Genomic DNA, 26,119 nt, shown 5'->3' with positions numbered 1-26,119 from the left:
GCTCTAATGTATAAACTCTTAAAGATGCAAACCCATGCACACAAACATTGCTTCTATCAATTCCTCTTAGTATCTTGTTTCAAGTTCTGGCCCATAACATCTCCTTGTAGGATCAGATCAATCATACTGAACCATGCTAAATTAGATAATTATTGTCTCTATCAATTCTAATGACTTAACACTTTGTAATAATTCCAACACAAGCCCAATTCACCGATCTTATCTTTCTATATTTTATGCAAGTAAGCACCTAGACATAAAATTTCCCCTTTTTACTGCTTTGGCTGCCCACAAATTTTGGTATGTTGTCTCATTATTGTCATTCTTCTGGATGAAATTATTGATTCTGTGTCTGATTTGCTGTTTCACCCCTTCATTCTTTGGGATGAGATTCTATAGTTTCCAATTACTTTTTGGTCTATTTTTCCATGGCCTTTTATTGAATGTAATTTTTATTGCACTGTGATCAGAAAAAAAAAAAAAAAAAAAAAAAAAAGGTGTGATGACCATGTTAGCACCCTGGATACTTTAGAATCTGCCAGAGTCAGGATCAATAAAAGTCCTTGATCCTTATTCTTTGTCGACATGAACAGAAGGGTGATACAAAGAGAGAGGAGTCGTGACATGAATCTGGACAGGAGTGACTCCGGCTCTCTCACTCCTCCCCCTAAATCATCTACCCAATCTCCTATACAACAGATAAAACTTGCACAGAGTAGTGGGCAAGGCCATTCTTTCTCCAAGCATATACTAATAAGAGTATTGTCCAATTGGTAATTAGCCTTAAGTGCTCGAACATCAGTGCATCTGCTGTAATGTTTCAGCCCATTACAAAAATGTATTAACTATTTCTATCTTTCTGCATTTGATTTTTAAGTCTTTATCCCTAACATATTGTCAATTTTTGTATAGGTTCCATGAGCTGCTGAGAAAAAAGTATACTCCTTTCTGTTTCCATTCAATTTTCTTCAAAGATCTATCATAACTAACTTTTCTAATATTCTATTTACTTCCTTAACTTCTTTCTTATTTATTTTGTAGTTTGATTTATCTAGTTCTGAGAGAAGAAAGTTGAGATTTCCCACTACTATAGTTTTGTTATCTATTTCTTCTTGTTGCTCTCTCAACTTCTGCTATAGGAATTTCCATGCTATACCACTTGGTGCATATATGTTTAGTATTGATATTGCTTCACTATCTATGGTACCCTGTAGCAAGATATGTTTTCCTTCCTTATTTCTTTTAATTAGATCAATTTCTGCTTTTGCTTGTTCTGAGATTAGGATGGCAACCCCTATTTTTTTTTTTTAACTTCATCTGAAGCACAATAGATCCTGCTGCAGCCTTTTTCCTTTACTGTGTATGTAACTCTCTGCTTTAAATGGGTTTCCTCTTAAAATATATATTGTAGGATTCTGGCTTTTAATCTATCTGCTATCCACTTCCATTTTATGACAGAGTTCACCCCATTCACCTTTACAGTTAAAACTACTAGTTCTGTATTTCCTGATATCTTACTTAACCAAAATTATGCTTTTTTCTTTCCTTTTCTCCTTTCCCTTCTCCCCCGTATTTTACTCATGTTCACCACTTGCCTCAACCAGGCCTCTTCCTTCATAGCCTTATCTCTTTTCTTATATCTTTCCCCTACTATTTCTCTTTTCCCTTCTATTTGCCATCTCTTTCCTTTTTATTTTCTTCACCAGCTTCCCTATAAGGTGAGAGTGGTTTATCTGTGAAACCAAATATGTCTAATATTCTCTCTTCAGACAAATATAATGAGAGTAAGATTCACACAGTGTTCATCTCCTTCCCTTCTCTCTCTCAATTATAATAGGCCTTTACCTCTTCCTGAGATGAAATTTCCCTTTCCACCTCTAGTTTCTTTTTTATATTATAACAGTAAAATCAAATTATATATGTATTATATATATATGCAAAATATATATGCAGAATGCATACCCATAACACATAGAGACTTCTCAAGAGTTCTTTTCTTTTTACCTTTTTATGCTTCTTTTCAGTTTTATATTTGGGGGTCAAATATTTTTTGTTCACCTCTAGTCTTTTTATCAGAAACAAATGAAATTCACCTGTTTCATTGAATGTCCATCTTCTTCCATGAAAAAAAAAAAATGCTCAGTTAAGCTGGAAAGTTTAATCTTGGGTCCATGCCATATTCCTTTGCCTTTAGGAATATCAAATTCCGGACCCTTCAATCTTTTAAGATGGAAGCTGCTAGGTCTTGGGTAGTCCTTATTGTGGTTCCTTGGTAATTGAATTGTTTCTCTCTAATTGCTTTCAATATTTTTCTTTGGTCTGGTAGTTCTGAAATTTAGCTATGATTTTCCTTGGAGTTTTTTATTTTGTGATCTTTTTCAGGAGATGATTGGTGGATTCTTTCTATGGATATTTTACCTTCTGATTCTAGGACATCAGGGCAGCTTTCTTTGATGATTTCCTGAAAAATAACACCTATACTTTTTTTTTCAACATGGTTTTCAGGAAGTCCAATAATCCTTACATTGTCTTTCTTAGATTATTTTCCAAATCAGTTGTTTTCCCAAGTAGGTACTTTTTTTTCTATATTTTCTTTTCTTTTCTTTTTTGCTTGACTGATTCTCGATGTCTCATTGAGTCATTAATTTCCATTTGTTCAGTTCTGATTGTTAATAAATTATTTTCTTCCTTTCCTTTTTTTTTTTTAGTTCTTTTGGTATTTAGTCAAATGAATTTTTTAATTTGTTGTTTAGTTCTATTGATTTTTTTTTCATTTCGCAAATTCTGTTTTTCAAGGAATTGTTTTCTTTTTTACATTTCACAAATTCTATTTTTCAGGGAGTTGTTTTCTTTTTTACATTTTGTCAAATCTATTTTGTAAGGTGTTAGGTGTTTTTTTTCCATTTCGCTAAGTATATTTTGTAAGGAAATTTCTTCAGATAATTTCTGCGTTTTCTTTTCTAAACCCTCTTGCAATGTTCTCATTTCTTTTCCCTATTTTCTTCTAGTTCTCTTTTAAGATACCTTTTTTAATTTCTTCTATCAGAGCCTTATGTGATGGAGACCAATTTATATCATCCTTTGGGGCTCATCTAGATATGATCTACTTTAATGATCTTAAGGTTTGAAATCTGTTCTTTTCTTTTTCTATAAAAACTATATACGGTCAGAATTCTTTTTGCTTTTTTGTTAATTTGTTTTTTAAGTTGAGATCTGCTTTTAGGTTAAGGGAGATTGTCCAAGCTCCCTCTATAAATGGTAATGGCTATGTTGGGTCAGTGCTGACTGACTTCTGGTGCTTGGTGAATGTGGCCAAGTCCCATAAAATTCAGGCATTTCAGGGTTCACTATTAACCATTTGTGTTTGTGTTGGATATTTTGTAACTCTTCTGCTAATCTACTGGCTTGCAACCAGGGCAGAGAAATCAACACTGTTGTAGATTTCTCCCCATGTATTTTTCCACATGCAGATCCCATACTTCCCTGGGACTCTGTACTACCTGAACTCTGTATCTATACTTGGCCTGCTTGGGCTTGACTGACCTGCCTCCCACCATGCCCATTTAAACAGACCTTTTCTGGAGATCTTCAAAATTATATTCTCCTAGTAATTTATTACACTTCCAATATTCGTGATTTCTGTAATTCTAAAAACTAATTCATAAGCCGGATTTTCTAGTTAGTCTAAGGCTTGTGGGAAGAGGTCAGAAAAAATCATGTGTCCTCTTCACCATTTTGGCTTTGCCCTCCCCCCACCCTCACTCCACACCCTTTCTTTTGAAGCCTCACTTCACTGAGTTAGGTCTGGCAACACATGTGTCAACCTTGTTATTAATGTGTACCTCCCTGGAAAATATATTGTAAGTGAATTAAATACAGCATTCAAAATTTCTCCATTTGTTATAACCAATGATTCCACATATGGATGGAGTGGCTGATGGAGCATTCGTTATTTTCTTAATTGTTAAAATATATCTATACTTTGCTGCACTGAGTGGACAATCATCTACAAACAAAAAACATGCAACAACACTCCCTCCGTTTAGTCTTGGCTTATAACCAGACTTATAATGTCTCTTTTATAAGTCTGAGTTTGATTCAATCAAAATTGGTAGCAATAGGTACTTCCAATGATTGTATTAACCTTAACCTAAATGTCCTGGGTTATTTATTTAGTGGACTTTAACAGAATGTGACTTAAAATCATGTTACTTGAAAAAATAGTATAAAATATATTCAACATTTAAAATTTTATGCATTGTGTTGCTATAATATTATGTTCTTATCTACACATATTAAAAAACACATTCACACATTTTGAAAAATGATTTTCATGATTGTTTTATTCTTGACTCATGATTCCCATTCAAATCTACTTGATAGTACCCATGAGTCCTTTTTTTATCATTTATAATTTCTATGAACCTTGATGCACAATTGTAAAAAATAAGTACAAATTAGAATATAAGATACAAAACTGAGCTATCACATTTATGTTCAGAAAATCTATTGGAGGACATAATGTATTTAAAACATGACCACATGTTTTCTATTGGATTACTTTAGCCTAGTCATAATTAATATAATGACATTCTAGTAAACCAAAAGGAAATCTGAAAAGAAAAAAGAAACCAAAAGGAAAAAATTTATATAAATTAGAATATGAAAAAATAACAAATAATGAAAGTCCAATAACTCTTATGACAGATTTCCCCAAAATGCTTCCATTTATCCTTCAATACTATTTATGACAGAATATCTACTCATCCAAGCTCACTGAACTATATTAGCCAAAATGTATTAAACAGACTAAATGCAATGACAAGAAAAGAGCAACAATATCTGACAGAATATGAGGTCTTGAAAGTTAAAAATTATTTTCCTCTGATCTCAATATGGAAACTACAAATGATTTAAAAATATAATTGTGGGACTAATAAGTATTATGAAATCACAGGGCACTTTGGATAATATTTGCCCATAAAAGGCTAAAGTCTCAATGTCCAAAAGGTGCTGCCCCTTTAATATCTGAAAATACCTTATGAGAGAGGAAAAAATAAAAGTAAAGTTCTATTCCCAATAAGGTTAAAAGAAAGCTTCATTTTGCTTTCTCTTATCTTTCTTCTTCCATTTTTTTATGGCAAGACATCTTAGCTTATTTTTCTTCTTTCCTTCTTTCTTCTTTCTTCCTTCCTTTCTTGCTTCCTGCCTACCTTCCTTCTGTTTTCTTTCTTTCATTATTTCTTTTTATCTTTCTGTCTTCTTTTCTTCAAAATCTTACATAAGGAATAGAAAAGTTACTTTAGTTTGAAACAATTAAAATTTTCATAATATGCACATAAAGTTTCTAATATACAGCAATAAGTTCTCTCCTTTATTTATGACTTCTGATTTTGTTTTCAGATTTCCACCAAAACTTAAAATTCACCTATCAAATTCCTAGGGTGCCATCATAATTTAGAAACCATAATCATGCAATTTAGGCAGGAGGAACAATTCTTTGTTCAGATTCTGAGATGCTAAATTTAAATACTGCACTACTTAAACCCTGGTTTTACTAGAAATACAATGTAATTTCTCTAATTGGTACAAAGACTTTAAGATTGTATTTAAACTTTAGAATTCTATCTAGGTTAAACACATTTTGGTATTTAAGAATGAAATCAGAAATGAAACCAGAAAAGCTGCAGTGTACAGTTTCCTCTTCAAAACCTGTCAAGTTTTCTTAGCAAAAATAACAAAAAAGAAAAAAAATCAGATTCTGCTAATGCATGCTACCATGGGAATAGATTAGATAGACAAAAAGGTCAGAACTCTACCACCCCAGAGAGCAATTGAACAATTGTCTGTCATGTACTTTGTCATGATGGGAACTTGCCCTGCTTGCTTTATGGCCCAGCAATGAGGAAACTGCATAAACCTTTTTAATACATTATTGAATTACAAAAGTGTTAACTGAATAGAATACTAATGATTATATCAGCATTCTTTTGATTCCCAGGAAAGAGGTAAATCTTCCTTAACATGAGCAAACAAAGGAGTATCAAGGGTACATATGAGGAAGGAATAGGAGAAGAATGTGTCTAATAGATGCAGGGATTGGTCATAGGAACAGCGGGTATTGTTCAGTTTAAATAAATGTCATGGTCTTCACTCATTAATAATTTATAGAGAGGTTGGATATTTAAAGCAATTTTGCCCTGTTTTATATTTAGGGATTAGCTTGTTTAGACCAGCCTCTCCTTCTGCCTGTATGATACAGTGTATCCTATGGGAAAATGAGAAAGTAAGCAGAAGAAAAATATATTTATGAGTCACTGGTAGTGGCCTGACTGTAAAAATAAAAGGTTTACAACACTTTACTTCTTTCTCCCTTTGATTTAAGATTTTTTTTTTTAACCTGGGGAAAAGGCAATCAAGAAAGTGCAAGTAAAGATATCTATTTGGTGAATGAATCATTCAATCAACAAACATTCATAAAGGGTTTGTTATATGCTATATGCAATGAAATTCAAGAATATTATCCCTACTTTCAAGAATTTCGACTTCTAATGGTAATTATAAGCTCCTTAAGGACAAGGAATATTTTTAATTCCTTTTATATCCCCAGGACTTAGTATAGTACCTGCAACATAGTACACAATGTTGGGGTAGACAGCAGTAAATAAGTACATCACACAACATACATATTGAATACATAGATGCTAATCTAAAGGAAAAGTCCCAGTAGTAGGAGAGAACAAATATATTTTCTCTATCTTCAAGGTATTCACCTTCTAATGGGGGAGAATAGAGTAAATAAGTAAGTCCATATAAAAAATGTACATTTTCAAAGAATTTCAGGCATTGTGCTTAGTGCTTTTGAAAAAAAAAAAATTGATCCTCACAACAACCATGTAAAATAGGTGTTATTATTTTCCTTCCCCATTTTACAGTTCCAAAAACTGAAACAAAAAGAGTTTATGGGACTTACTGGGATTGTACACTAGTAAGCATCTAAGGTCACAATTGAACTGAGATCCTATAGGCCCACTGCTTTACCTTTTGCACTATCTCTTCTCACATTCTCTTCATGTGCAGCTAGAACCACATTAAACAATGAGGTCCTGGTACAGAAGATGGAATTTGAATTGAATTTTCAAGGAAATGAAGAAACTCAGAGATTAGAAGGCAGACCATATCAGACACCAGAGACAAATAATGATGAGTCATGCAGATGCATCATCACTTTGTTTCTTCTTGTTGTCTTAACTCTACAATCTGTCTTGTATCTCATGATTCAATTGATTTTACTCTTTCTGTATTTACTAACAATCTTTAATTGTCAAGTTTAATACCTTTTTTCTCATTACCAGTCTTTCTTGACCTCTCTCTACAGCCTTTGGCACTTTTAATTTTTTCCTTCTGCTATGTATTATTTTATTTAGCTGTTTCTGGGAAAGTATTCTGTTTCTTGGGAGAGGATACAATGTAACAAGTTCATATATCTTAATCTTCATTCTAACAAGTAGCTCCTTTTCTGTGAATTCATAATTTATGGTCACAATGCTGCCTCCTTCCCATATGATTAAAAATATATTCAAGTTCCCTACACTAAGACAAAAATAAAACAAAACAAAATGTTTTTCTTGATTTTTTTTAATGAAAGACATTTCACTTCTCTTTCCCCTCAATAATAAACTTATTGAAAATATTATATGTTGTCTATGTTCCTACTTTCTCACAACCCATTTTATCAATCTACTAGCATTCTACTCGGACTGCTTTTCTCAAAAAGAACAAATGACGCATAATCATCAAAACATCTGTATTCTGCTTAGTCTCTTTGCAGATTTTAACATTTTATCAAAATTGTTTCTGCTAAATACTGTCATGGCCATGGATTAAATTATGTACTATGAATTTTTTCCTTCAGATTTCATCTTTCACATTGGTAGTTGTCTAATTATTTTTACATAATATTATAGAAGTAAAAGTGTACACATCTTAAACTAAAATGAATAAGAAAATGTTACCACATTCACTTCATATCTGCTTGGTGCATCAGGGTTTTTTGTTATTGTCTTAGTCACCTGTAAATTCTCGTGTGACAAGAATCATGCTGTTATCTCTCATGTTAGAGTAATATCCACATTGTTTAGTTGAAAACTTTCATGATAGAGGTATTATGTCAGATTTTTAAAAATAAATAATGTCTCTATTACTTCTTAAGGCAGTAGATACTTTTGTATTCTACTCAAATTGATAGGTTGCCCCCCCCAAAAAAAAGTATTCTCTCTTTGTAAATCTAAATGCTAGTGTCTGTGTAGTTCTCCAAACAAAATGAAGTATTTTCTTTCTAATATTAGCCAAGACAAAAATATAAATTTTGTGTACTAATTTATATAGATAGGTCAGTCTATGATTTAATAAACAATGAAAAATATGATTTCAAGAATATTTGCAGTTTTCTCAAGCATCAATGAATTCTTAATGCAAAACATATTCATGTAATTGTTTGGCAACATAAAATTATAGTCTGAAACCTTTATTTCAGTGAAAAACAAACATTAGATAACTCTACATTTCTGTCATTCACTATCTTTTTGTTCCACTTAATAGTATTTTTTTGCCAATTACATATAATATAGTTTCAACATTCATTTTATATTTTTCTCCTTTCCTCCATGTTTCCCCCCTTCCCCAAGAAAGCAATCTGATATATATATATCATATATTATACAAGTACAATCACATTAAACATATTTAAACATTAGTCATGTTGTGAAAGAAAAATAAGATGAAAAGGGAAAAATCAAACTTTAAAGTAAAACAACATGCTTCGATCTGCATTCAGACTCCGTAGCTCTTTCTCTATATGTGGATAGAATTTTCCATCATTAGACTTTTGGAATTGTTTCAGATCATTATATTGATAAAAAGAGCTAAGTCTATCAAAGTTCATCATATAATGTTGTTACTGTGTATAATGTGCTTCTCAGTTTAGCTTACTTCACTAAGCATCTGTTCATGTAAGTCCAGACTTTTAGGAAATCAATCCTGCTCATAATTTGTTATATTCCATTACATACATATGCCACAATTTCTTCAGCCTTCCCCAATTGATGGACATCCCTTCGATTTAAAATTTTTTGCCATCACAAAAAGAGTTGCTATAAAAACTTTTGTTTGTGTAGGTCCTTTTCCCTGTTTTATGATCTCTTTGTGATATAGACCCAGTGGTATGCTATATCAAAAGGTAAGTACAAGTTTATAGCATTTTGGATATAGTTTTCAATTCCTCTGCATATTGGCTGAGTCAGTTTACAACCCCCTAACAGTGCATTATCATTAAAAATTTCCCATATCCTCTCCAATATTTATCACTTTTTTTTCTGTAATATTAGCACATTTGATATGTGTGAGGTGATACATGAGAATTGTTTTAATTTGAATTTCTCTAATCAATAATGATTGAGAGCTTTTGTTTAATATGACTACAAGCAGCTCAAATTTCTTTATTTGAAAATTGTCTATTCATATTCTTTGACCATTTATCAATTGTGAATTTGATTTAGTTCTCTAGATATTTTAGAGAAATATTGGTTATAAAAATAACATCACAGATTTCTGTTTTATTTCTAATCTTGGTTGTATTGGCTTGGTGTGTGCAGAAACTTTAAAATTTAATAGAATAAAAATTATCCATTTTTCATTTCATAATGGTCTATATCTCTTAAGTCATAAAATTTTCCTCTTTTTCATAGAGAAAAAAAATTAAACTGTTGTTGCTCTCCTAGTTTCTTTATACCTTTAATGTATAAATCATGCACCCATTTTTATGTTAATTTGGTATGTGGTATGAGATGTTGGTGAATGTCTAGTTTCTGCTTTAATATTTTCCAATTTTCCAAGTAGTTTTTGCCAAATAGAGTTCTTATTCCAGAAATTGGAATCTTTGAGTTTATCAGAGGAGATTTCAAAAGTAATTTATTGTTGTGTACTTAACCTAATCAACTGGTCTATGACTTTCCATCTATTTCTTAGGCAAATCATTTTGATGATAAGGATTGATTTATAATAGAATTTTAGATCTGCTATGGCTAGAACATTTTCCTTTACATTTGCTTTGTTACATCTATTAATGTTATTGACCTTTTTTTTTTCTTTCAGATGAATTTCATTATTATTTTTTCAAGCTCTATAAAATAATTTTTGATATTTTGATTGGCATGGCAGTGAACAAGCAAAATGATTTAGGTAGAATTGTCAGCTTTTTATTATGTTACCTTGGACTAACCATGGATAATTGATATTTTCCAATTATTGAGATGTGACTTTATTTGTATGAAACACATTTTTGTGATTATATTCATATAGTTCCAGGCAAGTAGACTCCCATATATTTTAGATTATCTACAGTTATATTAAATGTAATTTATCTTTCTAACTCTTGCTACTGGGGTTTGTTAGTAATATATGAAAATACCAGTGATTTATTTGGGTTTATTTTAAATCATGAAACTTTGCTAAAATTGTTAATTATTGCAAATAGGTTTTTTTTTTAGTTGATTGTCAAGGATTCCCTAGTATACTATCAAATATTCTGCAAAAAAAAAAATAAATAAAATAAAATAAAAAATAAAATAAAAAAATAATGTTTCTTCATTGCCTACTCTAATTCAACTTTTGGTCTTCTCTTATTGTTAAAACTAACATTTCTAGTAGTATATTGAATAATAGTGATGATAAAAGACATCCTTATGCTGATATCCAGATTCCCTGATCTTATTTGGAAGGTTCCTAACCTATTCCCATTACTGATAAAGATAATCAGGCATACTGATAGTTTTAAGAACAACTCCATTTATTCTTATGCTCTCAAGTGTTTTTCAAAGGAATGGATGTTGTATTTTATCAAAAGCTTTTTCAGCAGTTATTAAAATAATTATGTGATTTCTATTAGTTTTGTTAACAATTATACTAATAGTTTATCTTAACTTGAACCAGCCCTGCATTGCTGGTATAAATCCTGCCTGGTCATAATGTGCTATCCTGATGATAAATTTCTGTAATCTCTTTGCTATGATTTTATTTAATTTTTTGCATCAATATCCATTTGTGGGATTAGTCTGTAATTTTTTTCTATGTTTTGGCTCTTCCTGATTTAGCTATCTGCACCATATTTTTGTCATGAAAAGAATTTGGTAGCACTTTCTCTGGGTATGAATAGACTTCTGAAAATTTTAATTTATAAGATTCAATTTTTTTTGTGATTACACACACACACACACACACACACAACAAACCCTTTCATTCATATCCTCTCCAATCAGAGCTAGGAAAATGTATGTATGCCTCACAAGAATTTTCAAAACTAAATTTCCGTTTATATTTCAAATTTCAATATACATCACTCCACATGAGCTAGCATTGCAACAAATGCAGCTCAATTTACCATAAAATGCCTACGTGACATAGTAATCAGTTATTTTGATATAATGTTATGTTTTTACATAAAATTATGTTTATATTAAAATCATGTTTTTATATAAAATTATGTAAGAAGTAATAGTAACAAATTAAATTCTGTGTTCCTCTATATGTTACATTTTATATGGTTAGTTTCCTTGCCTATTCTTAATTTTTTGTCTGTCCCAAATCAATAAATAAATTTAAAAATACATTTACTAAGAAAAAAGGAGACCAAGAAATAACAAAATAAAATATAATTTTTTAAAAGTAGAACAGAATGTTAAATATATATATAAAATAATTTTCTAACCCAGGAAACCTTGGGAGGAAATCATGATGAAAATGGAGCGCAGGTTGCATCACATAATCCTGGACCCAGAAAAGTAGGAATGGGCCTCAATACAATGGAATTATTAGCATCAGAGGCTGTTTCTAGGCTTCTCAGCCCACAGATGCAGGGGACAGTTTGGAGGATTAGCAGAAAAGGTTTGTTGTGCTTTGAAGATAGTGAAGCATAATCCAGTAAAGGCTGAGTTTGGCATAGTCCTAATCTCAGCAAACCAGGCCTTGGGAGACACTGAATCAGTAACAGTGAAAGAACCTTCTGAAGATCTTAGCCTATAGACATTAAGGGCATTGAGCAACTGGTCAGAAAGGGAATACAAAAGTCTGCTAGCACTAAGGCAAAACTTTGTTGTTTTGCCCATACTTAGACCTAAGTCATAGTCCTAGGAGGCAGTAAGAAGGTGAGAAGGACTGGTAGCATACCACACATTGAAGCCACACTGGAATTATTACCATCTTCCCAATTCCAGGTCAGAAAAAAAGAGATTGTGTTTGCCCACAGATGAAAACACAGATAAGGAAAGTAGTAAACAAATCTCCTTAGATCCTACCATCTCTGCTAATTTCTCTGCTTTAATTATTCTCCTTAAGTTGCCAACTGTTGCTTAACCTCCCCTTACCCATGGATCCCTTTGTTATCTTCTCCACCTCACTTTTCTCCTCCCTCTTTATCCTATTCCTATTAATCTAAAACTCTAATCCCACTCTCGTTAATCTAAAAATCTTGTCTATGTCTCATTTTATCCCATGCCACCTTTTCCCTCCTGCTTTATGCCTTTCTCATTATTTTTTTTTATGATTGCTGAACTACTTTTTTTTAATTTTTATTTAATGATTACTTTATATTGACAACATTATCCCTTGCACTTGTTTCTTTTCCAATTTTTTCCCCTCCCTCCCTCCACCCCCTCCCCTAGATGGCAAGCAGTCCTTTATATGTTGGATATGTTGCAGTATATCCTAGATACAATATATGTTTGCAGAACCGAACAGTTCTCTTGTTGCATAGGGAGAATTGGATTCAGAAGGTATAAATAACTCGGGAAGAAAAACAAAAATGCAGATAGTTCACATTCGTTTCCCAGTATTCTTTCTTTAGGTGTAGCTGCTTTTGTCCTTCATTTATCAATTGAAACTTAGTTAGGTCTCTTTGTCAAAGAAATCCACTTCCATCAAAATATGTCCTCATACAATATCGTTGTCGAAGTGTATAATGATCTCCTGGTTCTGCTCATTTCACTTAGCATCAGTTCATGTAAGTCTCACCAGTCCTCTCTGTATTCATCCTGCTGGTCATTTCTTTTTTTTTTCTTTTTTTTTTCTTTTTTTTTTTATACTTTTTTTTTTCTTTCTTTTATTTATTTTTTTTTCTTACATTTTATTTTTTTATTTTTTTTTTAATTTTTTTTTAATTTTTTATTTAATAATTACATTATATTGACACTCATTTCTGTTCCGATTTTTTTCCCCTCCCTCCTTCCACCCCCTCCCCTAGATGGCAAGCAGTCCTTTATATGTTGGATATGTTGCAGTATATCCTAGATACAATATATGTTTGCAGAACCGAACAGTTCTCTTGTTGCGTAGGGAGAATTGGATTCAGAAGGTATAAATAATCGGGAAGAAAAACAAAAATGCAGATAGTTCACATTCGTTTCCCAGTGTTCTTTCTTTGGGTGTAGCTGCTTTTGTCCGTCATTTATCAATTGAAACTCAGGTCTCTTTGTCAAAGAAATCCACTTCCATCAAAATATGTCCTCATACAATATCATTGTCGAAGTGTATAATGATCTCCTGGTTCTGCTCATTTCACTTAGCATCAGTTCATGTAGGTCTCTCCAAGCCTCTCTGTATTCATCCTGCTGGTCATTTCTTACAGAGCAATAATATTCCATAACATTCATATACCACAATTTACCCAGCCATTCTCCAATTGATGGGCATCCATTCATTTTCCAGTTTCTAGCCACTACAAACAGGGCTGCTACAAACATTTTGGCACATACAGGTCCCTTTCCCTTCTTTAGTATTTCTTTGGGATATAAGCCCAATAGAAACACTGCTGGATCAAAGGATATGCACATTTTGATAATTTTTTGGGCATAATTCCAGATTGCTCTCCAGAATGGTTGGATTCGTTCACAACTCCACCAACAATGCATTAGTGTCCCAGTTTTCCGCATCCCCTCCAACATTCATCATTATTTTTTCCTGTCATCTTAGCCAATCTGACAGGTGTGTAGTGGTATCTCAGAGTTGTCTTAATTTGCATTTCTCTGATCAATAATGATTTGGAACACTCTTTCATATGAGTGGTAATAGTTTCAATCTCATCCTCTGAAAATTGTCTGTTCATATCCTTTGACCATTTATCAATTGGAGAATGGCTTGATTTCTTATAAATTTGAGTCAGTTCTCTATATATTTTGGAAATGAGGCCTTTATCAGAACCTTTAACTGTGAAAATGTTTTCCCAGTTTGTTGCTTCCCTTCTAATCTTGTTTGCATTAGTTTTATTTGTACAAAGGCTTTTTAATTTGATATAATCAAAATTTTCTATTTTGTGATCGGTAATAGTCTCTAGTTCATCTTTGGTCACAAATTTCTTTCTCCGCCACAAGCATGAGAGATAAAATATTCTATGTTCCTCTAATTTATTTATAATCTCATTCTTTATGCCTAAGTCATGGACCCATTTTGATCTTATCTTGGTATATGGTGTTAAGTGTGGGTCCATGCCTAATTTCTGCCATACTAATTTCCAATTATCCCAGCAGTTTTTATCAAATAATGAATTCTTTTCCCAGAAGTTAGGGGCTTTGGGTTTGTCAAACACTAGATTGCTATAATTGACTATTCTGTCTTGTGAGCCTAGCCTTTTCCACTGATCCACTAATCTATTTCTTAGCCAATACCAAATGGTTTTGGTGACTGCTGCTTTATAATATAATTTTAGATCAGGTACAGCTAGGCCACCTTCATTTGATTTTTTTTTCATTAATTCCCTTGAGATTCTCGACTTTTTATTGTTCCATATGAATTTTGTTGTTATTTTTTCTAGATCATTAAAATATTTTCTTGGAAGTCTGATTGGTATAGCACTAAATAAATAGATTAGTTTAGGGAGTATTGTCATCTTTATTATGTTCGCTCGGCCGATCCAAGAGCACTTAATATTTTTCCAATTATTTAAGTCTGACTTTATTTGTGTGGAGACTTTTTTATAATTTTGCTCATATAATTCCTGACTTTCCTTTGGTAGATAGATTCCCAAATATTTTTATGGTATCAACAGTTATTCTGAATGGAATTTCTCTTTGTATCTCTTGCTGTTGGGTTTTGTTGGTGATGTATAAAAATGCTGAGGATTTATGGGGATTTATTTTGTAGCCAGCTACTTTGCTAAAATTATGAATTATTTCCAATAGCTTTTTGGTAGAATCTCTGGGGTTCTCTAGGTATACCATCATATCATCTGCAAAGAGTGATAGTTTGGTTTCCTCATTGCCTACTCTAATTCCTTTAATATCTTTCTCGACTCTTATTGCCGAGGCTAGTGTTTCTAATACGATATTAAATAATAATGGTGATAGTGGGCAACCTTGCTTCACTCCAGATCTTACTGGGAAAGGTTCCAGTTTTTCCCCATTGCATATGATGCTTACTGATGGTTTTAAATATATGCTCCTGACTATTTTAAGGAAAAGTCCATTTATTCCTATGCTCTCAAGTGTTTTTATTAGGAATGGATGTTGGATTTTATCAAATGCTTTTTCTGCATCTATTGAGATGATCATGTGGTTTTTGTTTGTTTGGTTATTGATATAGTCAATTATGCTAATAGTTTTCCTAATATTGAACCAGCCCTGCATTCCTGGTATAAATCCTACTTGGTCATAGTGTATTATCCTGGTGACAATTTTCTGTAATCTTTTTGCTAATATTTTATTTAAGATTTTAGTATCAATATTCATTAGGGAGATTGGTCTATAATTTTCTTTCTCTGTTTTCAGCCTACCTGGTTTAGGTATCAGTACCATATCTGTGTCATAAAAGGAGTTTGGTAGGACTCCTTCAATCCCTATTTTTTCAAATAGTTTATATAACATTGGAGTTAATTGTTCTTTAAATGTTTGGTAGAATTCACATGTAAATCCATCTGGTCCTGGGGATTTTTTCTTAGGGAGTTGATTGATAGTTTGTTCTATTTCTTTTTCTGAGATGGGACTGTTTAGGATATTTACTTCTTCCTCTGTTAGTTTGGGCAAGCTATATTTTTGGAGGTATTTTTCTATTTCATTTAAGTTGTCGAATTTATTGGAATAAAGTTGGGCAAAGTAACTCCTAATTATTGCTCTAATTTCCTCTTCGTTAGTGGTGAGTTCTCCCTTTTCATTTTTAAGACTAACAATTTGATTTTCCTCTTTCCTTTTTTTAATCAGATTTACTAAGGGTTTGTCTATTTTGTTGGTTTTTTCATAGAACCAACTCTTAGTTTTATTAATCAATTCAATAGTTTTTTTACTTTCAATTTTATTGATCTCACCTTTTACTTTTAGAATTTCAAGTTTAGTGTTTGACTGGGGGTTTTTAATTTGTTCCTTTTCTAGCATTTTTAATTGCAAACCCAATTCATTGACCTTCTCTTTCTCTATTTTATACAAATAGGCCTCTAGAGATATGAAATTTCCCCTTATTACCGCTTTGGCTGCATCCCATACATTTTGGTATGATGTCTCATTATTATCGTTTTCTTGGGTGAAGTTATTAATTATGTCTATGATTTGCTGTTTTACCCAATCATTCTTTAGTATGAGATTATTTAGTTTCCAATTATTTTTTGGTCTACTTCCCCCTGCTTTTTTGTTGAATGTAATTTTCATTGCATCGTGGTCTGAAAAGGATGCATTTACTATTTCTGCCTTACTACATTTGAGTTTGAGGTTTTTATGTCCTAATATATGGTCAATTTTTGTATAGGTTCCATGAACTGCTGAAAAGAAAGTGTATTCCTTTCTGTCTCCATTACATTTTCTCCAGAGATCTATCATATCTAGCTTTTCTAGTATTCTGTTTACCTCTTTGACTTCTTTCTTATTTATTTTCTGGTTTGATTTATCTAATTCTGAGAGTGCAAGGTTAAGATCTCCCACTATTATAGTTTTACTGTCTATTTCTTCTTGCAGCTCTCTTAGTTTCTCTTTTAAGAATTTAGATGCTACCCCACTTGGTGCATATATGTTTAATATAGATAGTGCTTCATTATCCATGCTACCCTTTAGCAAGATATAGTGTCCTTCCTTATCTCTTTTAATTAGGTCAATTTTTGCTTTAGCTTGATCTGAGATCAGGATGGCTACCCCTGCTTTTTTGACTTCACCTGAAGCATAGTAGATTTTGCTCCAACCTTTTACCTTTAACCTGCATGTATCTCCCCGCTTCAGGTGTGTTTCCTGTAAACAACATATTGTAGGATTCTGGCTTTTAATCCATTCTGCTAACCGCTTCCTCTTTATGGGGGAGTTTACCCCGTTCACGTTTATGGTTAGAATGACCAATTCTGTATTACTTGCCATCTTGTTAACCCCGGTTTATGCTTTCCTCCCTTCTTTCCCCTTTCCCCCCCTTCCAAGTATTAAGCTTGTGAGCACCCCTTGCTTCTCACAGCCCTCCCTTTTTAGTGTCCCTCCCCCGCCTTAGAGTTCCTCCCCCTATCTTACCCCTTTCCCTCCCAGTTCCCGTATTCCCTTCCGCTTAGCTTATTCCTTCCCTTTCCACTTTTCCCTTCTCACTTTTCAATGAGATGGGAGAAGTTTCACCATAGATTGAATATGTCTTAAGATTTTTCACTTAAAGCCAATTCTGAAGGCAGTAAGATACCCACTATATTCATCCCCCTCCATTCTTTCTCTCAGATATAATAGGTTTCCTATGCCTCTTCATGAGATGTACTACCCCCACTTTACCCTTTTTCTGGTACAATGTCCTTTCCACATCAATTTCTAGAACAAGGTATACATGTATTCTTTATACATCTATATAGTCAAAATATAGTTCCCAAGATTAATCTTTACCTTTTTAGATTTCTCTTGAGTTCTATATTTGTAGATCAAACTTTTTGTTAAGTTCTGGTTTTTTCATCAGAAATAGATGAAATTCGCTTACTTCGTTGAATGTCCATCTTCTTCCCTGGAAAAAGATGCTCATTCTCGCTGGGTAAGTTATTTTTGGTTGCATACCAAGTTCCTTAGCCTTTCGGAATATCATATTCCAGGCCCTTCGATCTTTTAATGTGGATGCTGCCAGATCCTGGGTGATCCTTATTGTGGCTCCTTGATACTTGAATTGGGTTTTTCTAGCCGCTTGCAATATTTTTTCTTTCATCTGAGGGTTCTGGCATTTGGCCACTATATTCCTTGGTGTTTTGATTTTAGGATCCCTTTCAGTGGGTGATCGATGAATCCTTTCAATGTTTATTTCTTCCTCTGTTCCTATGACTTCTGGGCAGTTCTCTTTGATAATTTCCTGGAAGACAATGTCCAGGCTCTTTTTTTCATCATGTTTTTCTGGGAGTCCAATGATTCTCAGATTGTCTCTCCTGGATCTGTTTTCCAGGTCTGTTGTCTTCCCCAGAAGGTATTTCACATTTTTCTCCATTGTTTGATTTTGTTGGATTTGCTTGACTGATTCTTCTTGTCTCCTCAAGTCATTCAATTCCACTTGTTCAATTCTGATTTTCAGTGAAGTATTCTCTTCACTCACTTTTTTAAAATCTTTCTCTAATTGTCCAATTGAGTTCTTTTGTTCTGTGGAATTTTTTTCCATTTCGCCAATTTTGTTTTTTAGAGAGCTGTTTTCTGTTTCCAGTTCACTAATCCTATTTTTCAAGGATTTTACTTCTTTATCCACTCTCTCTTTAACTGACTTCTCCAGGCTCTTTTCCCATTTTTCTTCTAGCTCCCTTGTGAGAGCCTTTTTAATCACTTCTATGAGGTTCATCTGTGCTGAGGAACAGACGATCTCCTCCTTTGGGGAATCACCTGGGGACTGCCTGTTTTTAGTCTCCTCAGGATTTAGAGTCTGCTCTCTATCTGTGTAGAAGCTGTCAAGGGTTAAAGTCCTCTTCAGCTTCTTGCTCATTCTGTCTATTAATCAGAGACAAACTACCAAAGAAAAACAGAAGAAACTGGAGTCTTTCTTTGGGGGGGGGGGCTGGGTGTGTTATCGAGCTTCCTCTACAGACTGCAGGGGGCAGCAGTGAGGCACTAGCAGGACTGTGCTGCGCCTGCGCTCTGAGATCCCAAAGCGTGCTGAGTCACTGAGGGGGTGAAGGGGGGGGCGGCCAGGTCCTGAGAGACTCCAGCTGTTTGCGGTTGTGTTCTTCAGCCCCGGTGTTTTTAGCTTCTCTGCTGGGCTGTTGACTTGCTGCAGGTTCCAAACCTGTAGCGAAGCTCTCCCCGCAGAGACGGCTACGATCACTCCCCACCCCCTCTCAGCTCTGCTCCCGTGCTCTCACTGCCGCTGCCCTCAGCCTGCGCCCGATCTAAAACCGCCCCAGCCCTCCAGTAAAGACAGACCTTTCTTGGCGGATCTTAAGGATGGCTTCTCTTGGTAACTATTTGTGGGTTTTTTTTCAGTCAAGCATTGATTCAGAGGCTTGTAATGAAGTGGATAGTGAGAGAAAGCGCGGAGCTTATGCAACTGTGAGCCTCCTCTCCGCCATCTTAACCGGAAGTCCCCCCTGGTCATTTCTTACAGAACAATAATATTCCATAACATTCATATACCACAATTTACCCAGCCATTCTCCAATTGATGGGCATCCATTCAATTTCCAGTTTCTAGCCACTACAAATAGGGCTGCTACAAACATTTTGTATGCCTTTCTCATTAATCCACATATAGTATCCCACTGACATAAATCTATACACCTTCCTATACTTTACATTATCCCATGCCCTTTTCCCTCCTTTCTTTATATCCATATTGTCCTTTGTTTAACTCATTACCCATGAGCAGATTTTTAGAATGTCTATGTGTCAGTTCTTCCTCATTTGTATAGCATAATTTCCTTTTTTCAGGACTTTGTCTTAACCAAAAGCAAATTTAATTAAAAACTTAACATAATTAACATCAAAGATTAATTTCAAGGGATTAATTGTCAACAAGGACAAATTGTGTTGTTTTAAGTGGAAATGTATATCATATGTTAAAAAAAAATATGTTACCCTATTTTCATGCAGGGTAAGATAGGTATCTAGACCACTATAGTCTATAAATTTCAAATGCATATGTATATATGTAGGTAGGTAAGTAAGTAGACATATGAGTGTATAGATATGTGTGTGTATTCATATTTATGTATATACAGATTTAGCTATGCTTAACCTGAGCTTGCTTGGCAGAGTGGAGGGAAGAATGAAAAAGGAAAAGAAAAAGATCAAGTAAAAGACAACAAAAGAAAGTAAAGAAAAGAAAGATAATCATGAATATATTTTTTTAATGGAAATGTAGTGTTACATATTTTGAATCCTGCCTGATGTTCTGCTAGGCAGAAAACAATGTTTTGTTTTGTTTTGTTTTTTAAATTTTTTTGTTAATTTTCCATTTTTATCTTTCTTTTTCTGTTTTTTTTCTCATTTTGTATTTAGTCTTAAATATTTTTTTAATGGGGAAAAGGTCCCCATATTGCATTGAATATCTATTTTCTCCTCTGAAAGAAAACACTTAGTTTTGTTGAATAGGTGATTCTTGGTTGTAATTGAAGCTCCTTTTTCTTCCAGAATATTATATTCTAAACCTTCCAGTCATTCCATGTGCAGCCTCTAAGTTTTCAGCAATCTTTACTGTTACTCCATGAAATTTGAATTGTTTATTTCTAGATGCCTTGGAGCATTTTATCTTTGAGCTAATAATTGTAGAATTTGAATACAATATTCCTTGAAGTTTTCATTTTGAAATCTTCTTCAGAAGGTGATCAATGGATTCTTTCAATGCCTATTTTACTCCCCCATATCAAGGACAATTTTTCTTGATAAGTTCCTGAAAGATTGTATGTTGGTTTTTTGTTGTTTGTTTGTTTTGTTTTGTTTTGTTTTTGCTGATCATGGCTTTAAGGTAGTCTAATAATTCTTAAATTCTCTCTCCTACCTTGTTTTTCTAACAAGGTATCTTACATTTTTTCCCTATTTCTTCATTCTTTTGATTTTGTTTTCCTGATTCTTGATATCTCATGGAATCATGATTTTTTTTTTAATTTGTCCAATTCTAATTTTTAAGAAATTATTTTCTTTAATTAGCTTTTGTACATCTTCTTCTACTTCTCATTATTAAGGAGTTATTTTTCATAACTGATTTTTCTTCACTTTGGTAAAATTGTATTTTTTTAAATGTTTTCTTCAATCAATATTTATTCTTTCTTTTCCAAGCTGTTCATTCCCTCTTGTACATCTCTTTTTTATTTTTGACATTTTTTCCTAAATCTCTTATTTGATTTTTAAAATCCTTTTTGCATTCTACCACAAAGGCTAATTTGATATCAGTTTATATTCTCCTTTGAAGTTTTGCAATAGAGTTATTTTGACAATGTTGTCTTCTGGCTTTGTGTTTTGATCTACCCTGTCATCATAGTAATTTTCTGTGGTCAAGAGTCTTTTTTTTCTTTGCTGATTTTTGCTTTTTGAGTGACTTTTAAAGTAGAGCTCTGCTCCTGGGGCACAGAAGTTACTGTCCCATATCTCTTAAGCTTGGAGCCAGGGGCCTAATCACTGGCTTTTTGTGCTGAGCCCTCATGTGCTGGTGTATTTCTCACTGCACTGGAGTAACTCAATTTAGTTTCCTCTGTTGTTGACTGGGGTTTGTTTTTTGGACTGATAACTTGCCCTCTGTTCTTGAGTGGAATATTGCACACCTGGCTTTTTGTTTTATTGGCCTCCTGAGCCAGGACTGAGGGTCTTAACTGATTATCTGTTTTGTGGCTAAGAGCTTCCCACTGGCTTGCCAAAACAGTTTGATGGACTGTTTTTTTGTTTGTTTGTTTTGTTTTGTTTTTTATTAAAAATTAAACAGATCTTTCCTGAAGTCCTTCTAAATTATCATAAACTAGAAAATTGTTTCATTCCACCTTTATCTAGATTCTCTTGCTCTAGAAATTGTTTAGAGACTTGATTTTATGTTATTTCTAGGGAAAAGCGAGGAGAGCTCAGAGAATTTCCTGGCTTAGTTCCACCATTTTGCCTCTACTTTCCAGTCCAAAGTCTTAAATACAGTGAAGAGAGTATTATCTTTTATCAAATTTAATTCAGTAGTCCTGAATCAACTTTGTAAAGAAACTACATGTCACGATAAATAAGTAGATGCTCCAAGTAAGCATTTATATCAATATTGCTTCATAAAATAAATCATGAAATTGATTCAAGTGGAAGTGATGTTAACATGTTAAGTCTTTCAACTTCTAAGTTAATTGTAGAAATGGTTCTGTTTGGCAAAAAGATACACAAAATCTCAGAAATTTCTTTACACTGGAATTTTTAACAGAAGATCTTTGATCATTGTGAAGTGGGTTATATGATTTAAGGCAAAGGCAAAAAAAAATGTGTTTGAAAATTTGATTTTAAAGTCCTACATCATTATTTTTAGATTTTTTTCGTTATTTTGTGTGGGAAAGAATTAGAAAAATAAAGGTAAAAGCTTTTCTTTATGTCACTTTTAACACTGTAAAATAGTTTCAGACAAGGCAAAGATCGAAGTTTGATGAAACAAACTACAATGACAAAGACTATCATCTTGTATAACAGTAATAGCCTACTTACCAATAACTACATCTAAAATTTTTTGTGGTAGTTTTTACCAACCACTGAGACACTATGTATTATAGCAGACAGAATTCTAGTTTCATTTCACGAAAACTGGCTACAATTCTAGCTCCCCTATATACTTAAATCTATTACCTATTATCTCTTGTCCTGTTTTTACATAGATAAAACTTAAGGATTGGATTAAACTAGCTGTAGAAACTCTTTTAACTCAAAATCAATAAATTCTTATCAAGTATAATACAAAATATAATATATGGAACCTTAGAGACTTTATGAAGTGGCAAGCTTTTATCAGATATTATAAAAAATAATCCTTAAGTTTGTTTAGCTCAGATCTTACTTTTTTTTTCTTCTTTCAGTGATTTTCCCCAAAAACCTTAATATTGTAGTTGAATAGTAAAGTCAGAATGAATTGGCTCCTAAAAATGTGAAAAGATAATATCCAACGACAGATGTGCATCAATAGAGGAAAATAATTCCCTTCCCTTTCCATTATGCATACACAGAAAATTAGCACTAGAAATAAGTATGTCACAATTAACATATATTGGAGCACCATTTTGTCCACTATTCCTCTTGGATTACAGCAATCTATAAATGTTGGTAGTTGCTAAGACTTGGCAAACAGATGTAGCATGCTTTGCCAGAGAAAAACTGACACTTTTATGAGCTCTCTCAGCTGGAGTGGCAGAGAAGTATGGGAAAAGTAGAGGAGGAACACCTGTCACTTTTTTTTGTAGTTCCTAAAGAAAAAAAAAATGACCATTTTTTAACAATGAAATAATTCCTGAATAAATAATAGCCTTGTGAAGATTTAAAACTGAAACTGTCATTTTTCTGCTTCCTTTAACTTCATGGAAAGGAAAGAAAAGGTTAACAAATGTTCCTTTTTAACATTTCAGGTGGAAAATGCACTAAAACTTACAATCAAATTTAAATTAATGATCTTATAATTATAAATTTAAATTAGAAAGGAATCTGTAAAACATCTAAGGTCATTTTGTGGATACAAATATATGTGTATGCACATAATGTCACATCAGAAGCTTCATTCTCTTTAAAAAAAAAAAAAAATGTGTGTGTAGTTACACACACAGAATGATCTGACTACCAAAGATGTACAGAGCAGTTGTACTGGCCTAATTGTTGTATACTTGGGAAACCTGAATAGTATACTAGTGTCTTGCCAAGAAACCGAATAGTTGTCATTTAATGTGTCTTTTGAAGATTCTGAAGATTACCTGGCAGGAGAAGATATCAGACATTGGGATTCTTTTTCAAACTAAACTGCCAAACATTCCAACTCTGATGTACAACTTTGCTTGGCTTGCTACATCCTTTCAATGTCAAATGTATGCATGCCCAAAAGATTATTTTTGCATTGCAAGCATTCAAAAAGTAGTTAGATAAAAATGTTATAAGAACACTCTAAAGGTATCACCAGAATGATTAGATCATTTCACAAGACCATAACCAATGTATTAGTGATTAAATTTTCTCACATATTCTCTAAAATTTATTATCTTTTCTTATTACCTTAGCTAATCTGAAAGATTTGTGGTGGTAACTAACAGTTGTTTAGTTATTTTAAGAATTGTTTTTTTTTTTATTTCTTTTGCTGCTGGGCTTTGTTGGTGATATATAAAAATACTGATGATGTGGATTTATTTTATAGACAACTTTGCTAAACTTGTTAATTGTTTCAGTTGATTCTTTGGTATTCTCTAAATACACAATCAAATCTGCAAAGAATTCTGTTTCCAAATTGCCTATTATAATTGCTTCAATTTCTTATTCTTTTGTTATTGCTAAAACTAGTATTACTAGGATAATATTTAAAAAATTTTTATGATAGTGGCTATCCTTTCTTATCAGGAAAGTTTCTACTTTATCTCCATTACATTTGATTATCACTACTGACTGCTTCTTTTTTAATGATTTTTTTTGGAGCCAAGATAGTGGATAGCAGACACAAATTTCTGTGACCTCTTCTGACTTTCTCTCAAAGCAACAATAGACTGATACTAAACTGGTTTTGGATTAAAGAACCCACAAATATTTGGAATATAATATATTTCTAGAAGCAGATATATTAGAAGAACTTCAGAACAGGTCTGTTTCAAATGCCAAAGGCAGACTGCAGCACAGAGAGACTGGGCAAGGTGCCTGGGGCAGGGATTCAGTGTTGCAGCTTCCAAGCACCTGATAATCTTCTATGAGCCTCTTAGGAAAATCTATCCTGTTTGAAAGCTGGTAGTTTGGCAGGTTTGCTACAAAAGGCAAATTATAAACCATTGAGCCCCAGAAGAATGAAGGATCTAACCATAAATACTCAGAACCAGAAATCAATCAGCAAAACTATCCCAGGGCAAACTAAAGCAGCTGTCTCTCCTTTTTGTTAAGAGCAGATCTCAAACCTTTAAAAATGAGCAAAAAACAAAAACAAAAAGAACTCTCACCAAAAACAGCTTTTATATATAGAGAGAACAGACCTCAAATTCTGAAGTTTCTAAAGTTAAATGAACACCACATGAAGCACCAAAAGGAGATATAAACTGTTCTCCATTTCACAAGGCATTTTTGGAAGATTTCATGAAGGATCTTAAAAGATAGTTAGAAGAAAAGTGGGGAAAGGAAATTAATTATTTGCAAGAAGGGATGGGAAAAACATATAACTCCTTAAAAAATAGATTTGATGAAATGGAAAAAAAAAACATAATAGCAACTTACAAAATAGATATGAGAAAGATACCAATTCATTGAAAAAAATTGTGAAAGGAAAAAACTGCAATGAACAAAACAATTCAATTGTCCAATACAAAAGGAACTAAAAAAGATAACTGATAAAAATAACACTAAAATTAGAATTGAAAAAATGGAAGTAAATAACTCAATAAAATGTCAAGAATCAAATAAAAATGAAAAATAAATGAAAAAATAGAAGAAACTATAAAATACCTCCTAGGAAAAACAACTGACCTGAAAAATATATATAGGAGAGACAATCTAAGGATTAGTGGATTAACTGAAAAGCATGATAAAAAGAACCTAAGCATTATCTTACAGGAAATCATAAAGGAAAACTAACCTAATGTCTTAGAATCAGAAGGTAAAATAGCCATTAAAAGAAATCACCTATCACATCCTGAAAGAGATCACAAAATTAAAATCCCAATGAATATTGTGGCTAAATTTCAGAACTATTACACTAAGGAAAAGATATTGCAAGCCTCCAGAAAGAAACAATTTAAATACTAAGGAGCCACAATTAGGATTACCCAAGACCTAGCATTTTCCACCTTAAAAAATTGGAGGGCCTGCATTCTGATATTCCAAAAGGAAAAATAACTTGGATTCCAGCCAAAAATAAGCTATCCAGCTAAAATGAGCATCATCTTTCAGCAAAGAAGATGGACATTCAATGATATAGGTGAATATTTCTGATGGAAATACCAGACCTAAGCAAAAAATTTGAACTATAAACACAGAACTCAAAAGAATAA

This window comes from Antechinus flavipes, chromosome 1, assembly GCF_016432865.1.
Source record: "Antechinus flavipes isolate AdamAnt ecotype Samford, QLD, Australia chromosome 1, AdamAnt_v2, whole genome shotgun sequence".
Classification (NCBI taxonomy): Eukaryota; Metazoa; Chordata; class Mammalia; order Dasyuromorphia; family Dasyuridae; genus Antechinus; species Antechinus flavipes.
Note: the sequence above shows the minus strand (reverse complement) of the source record.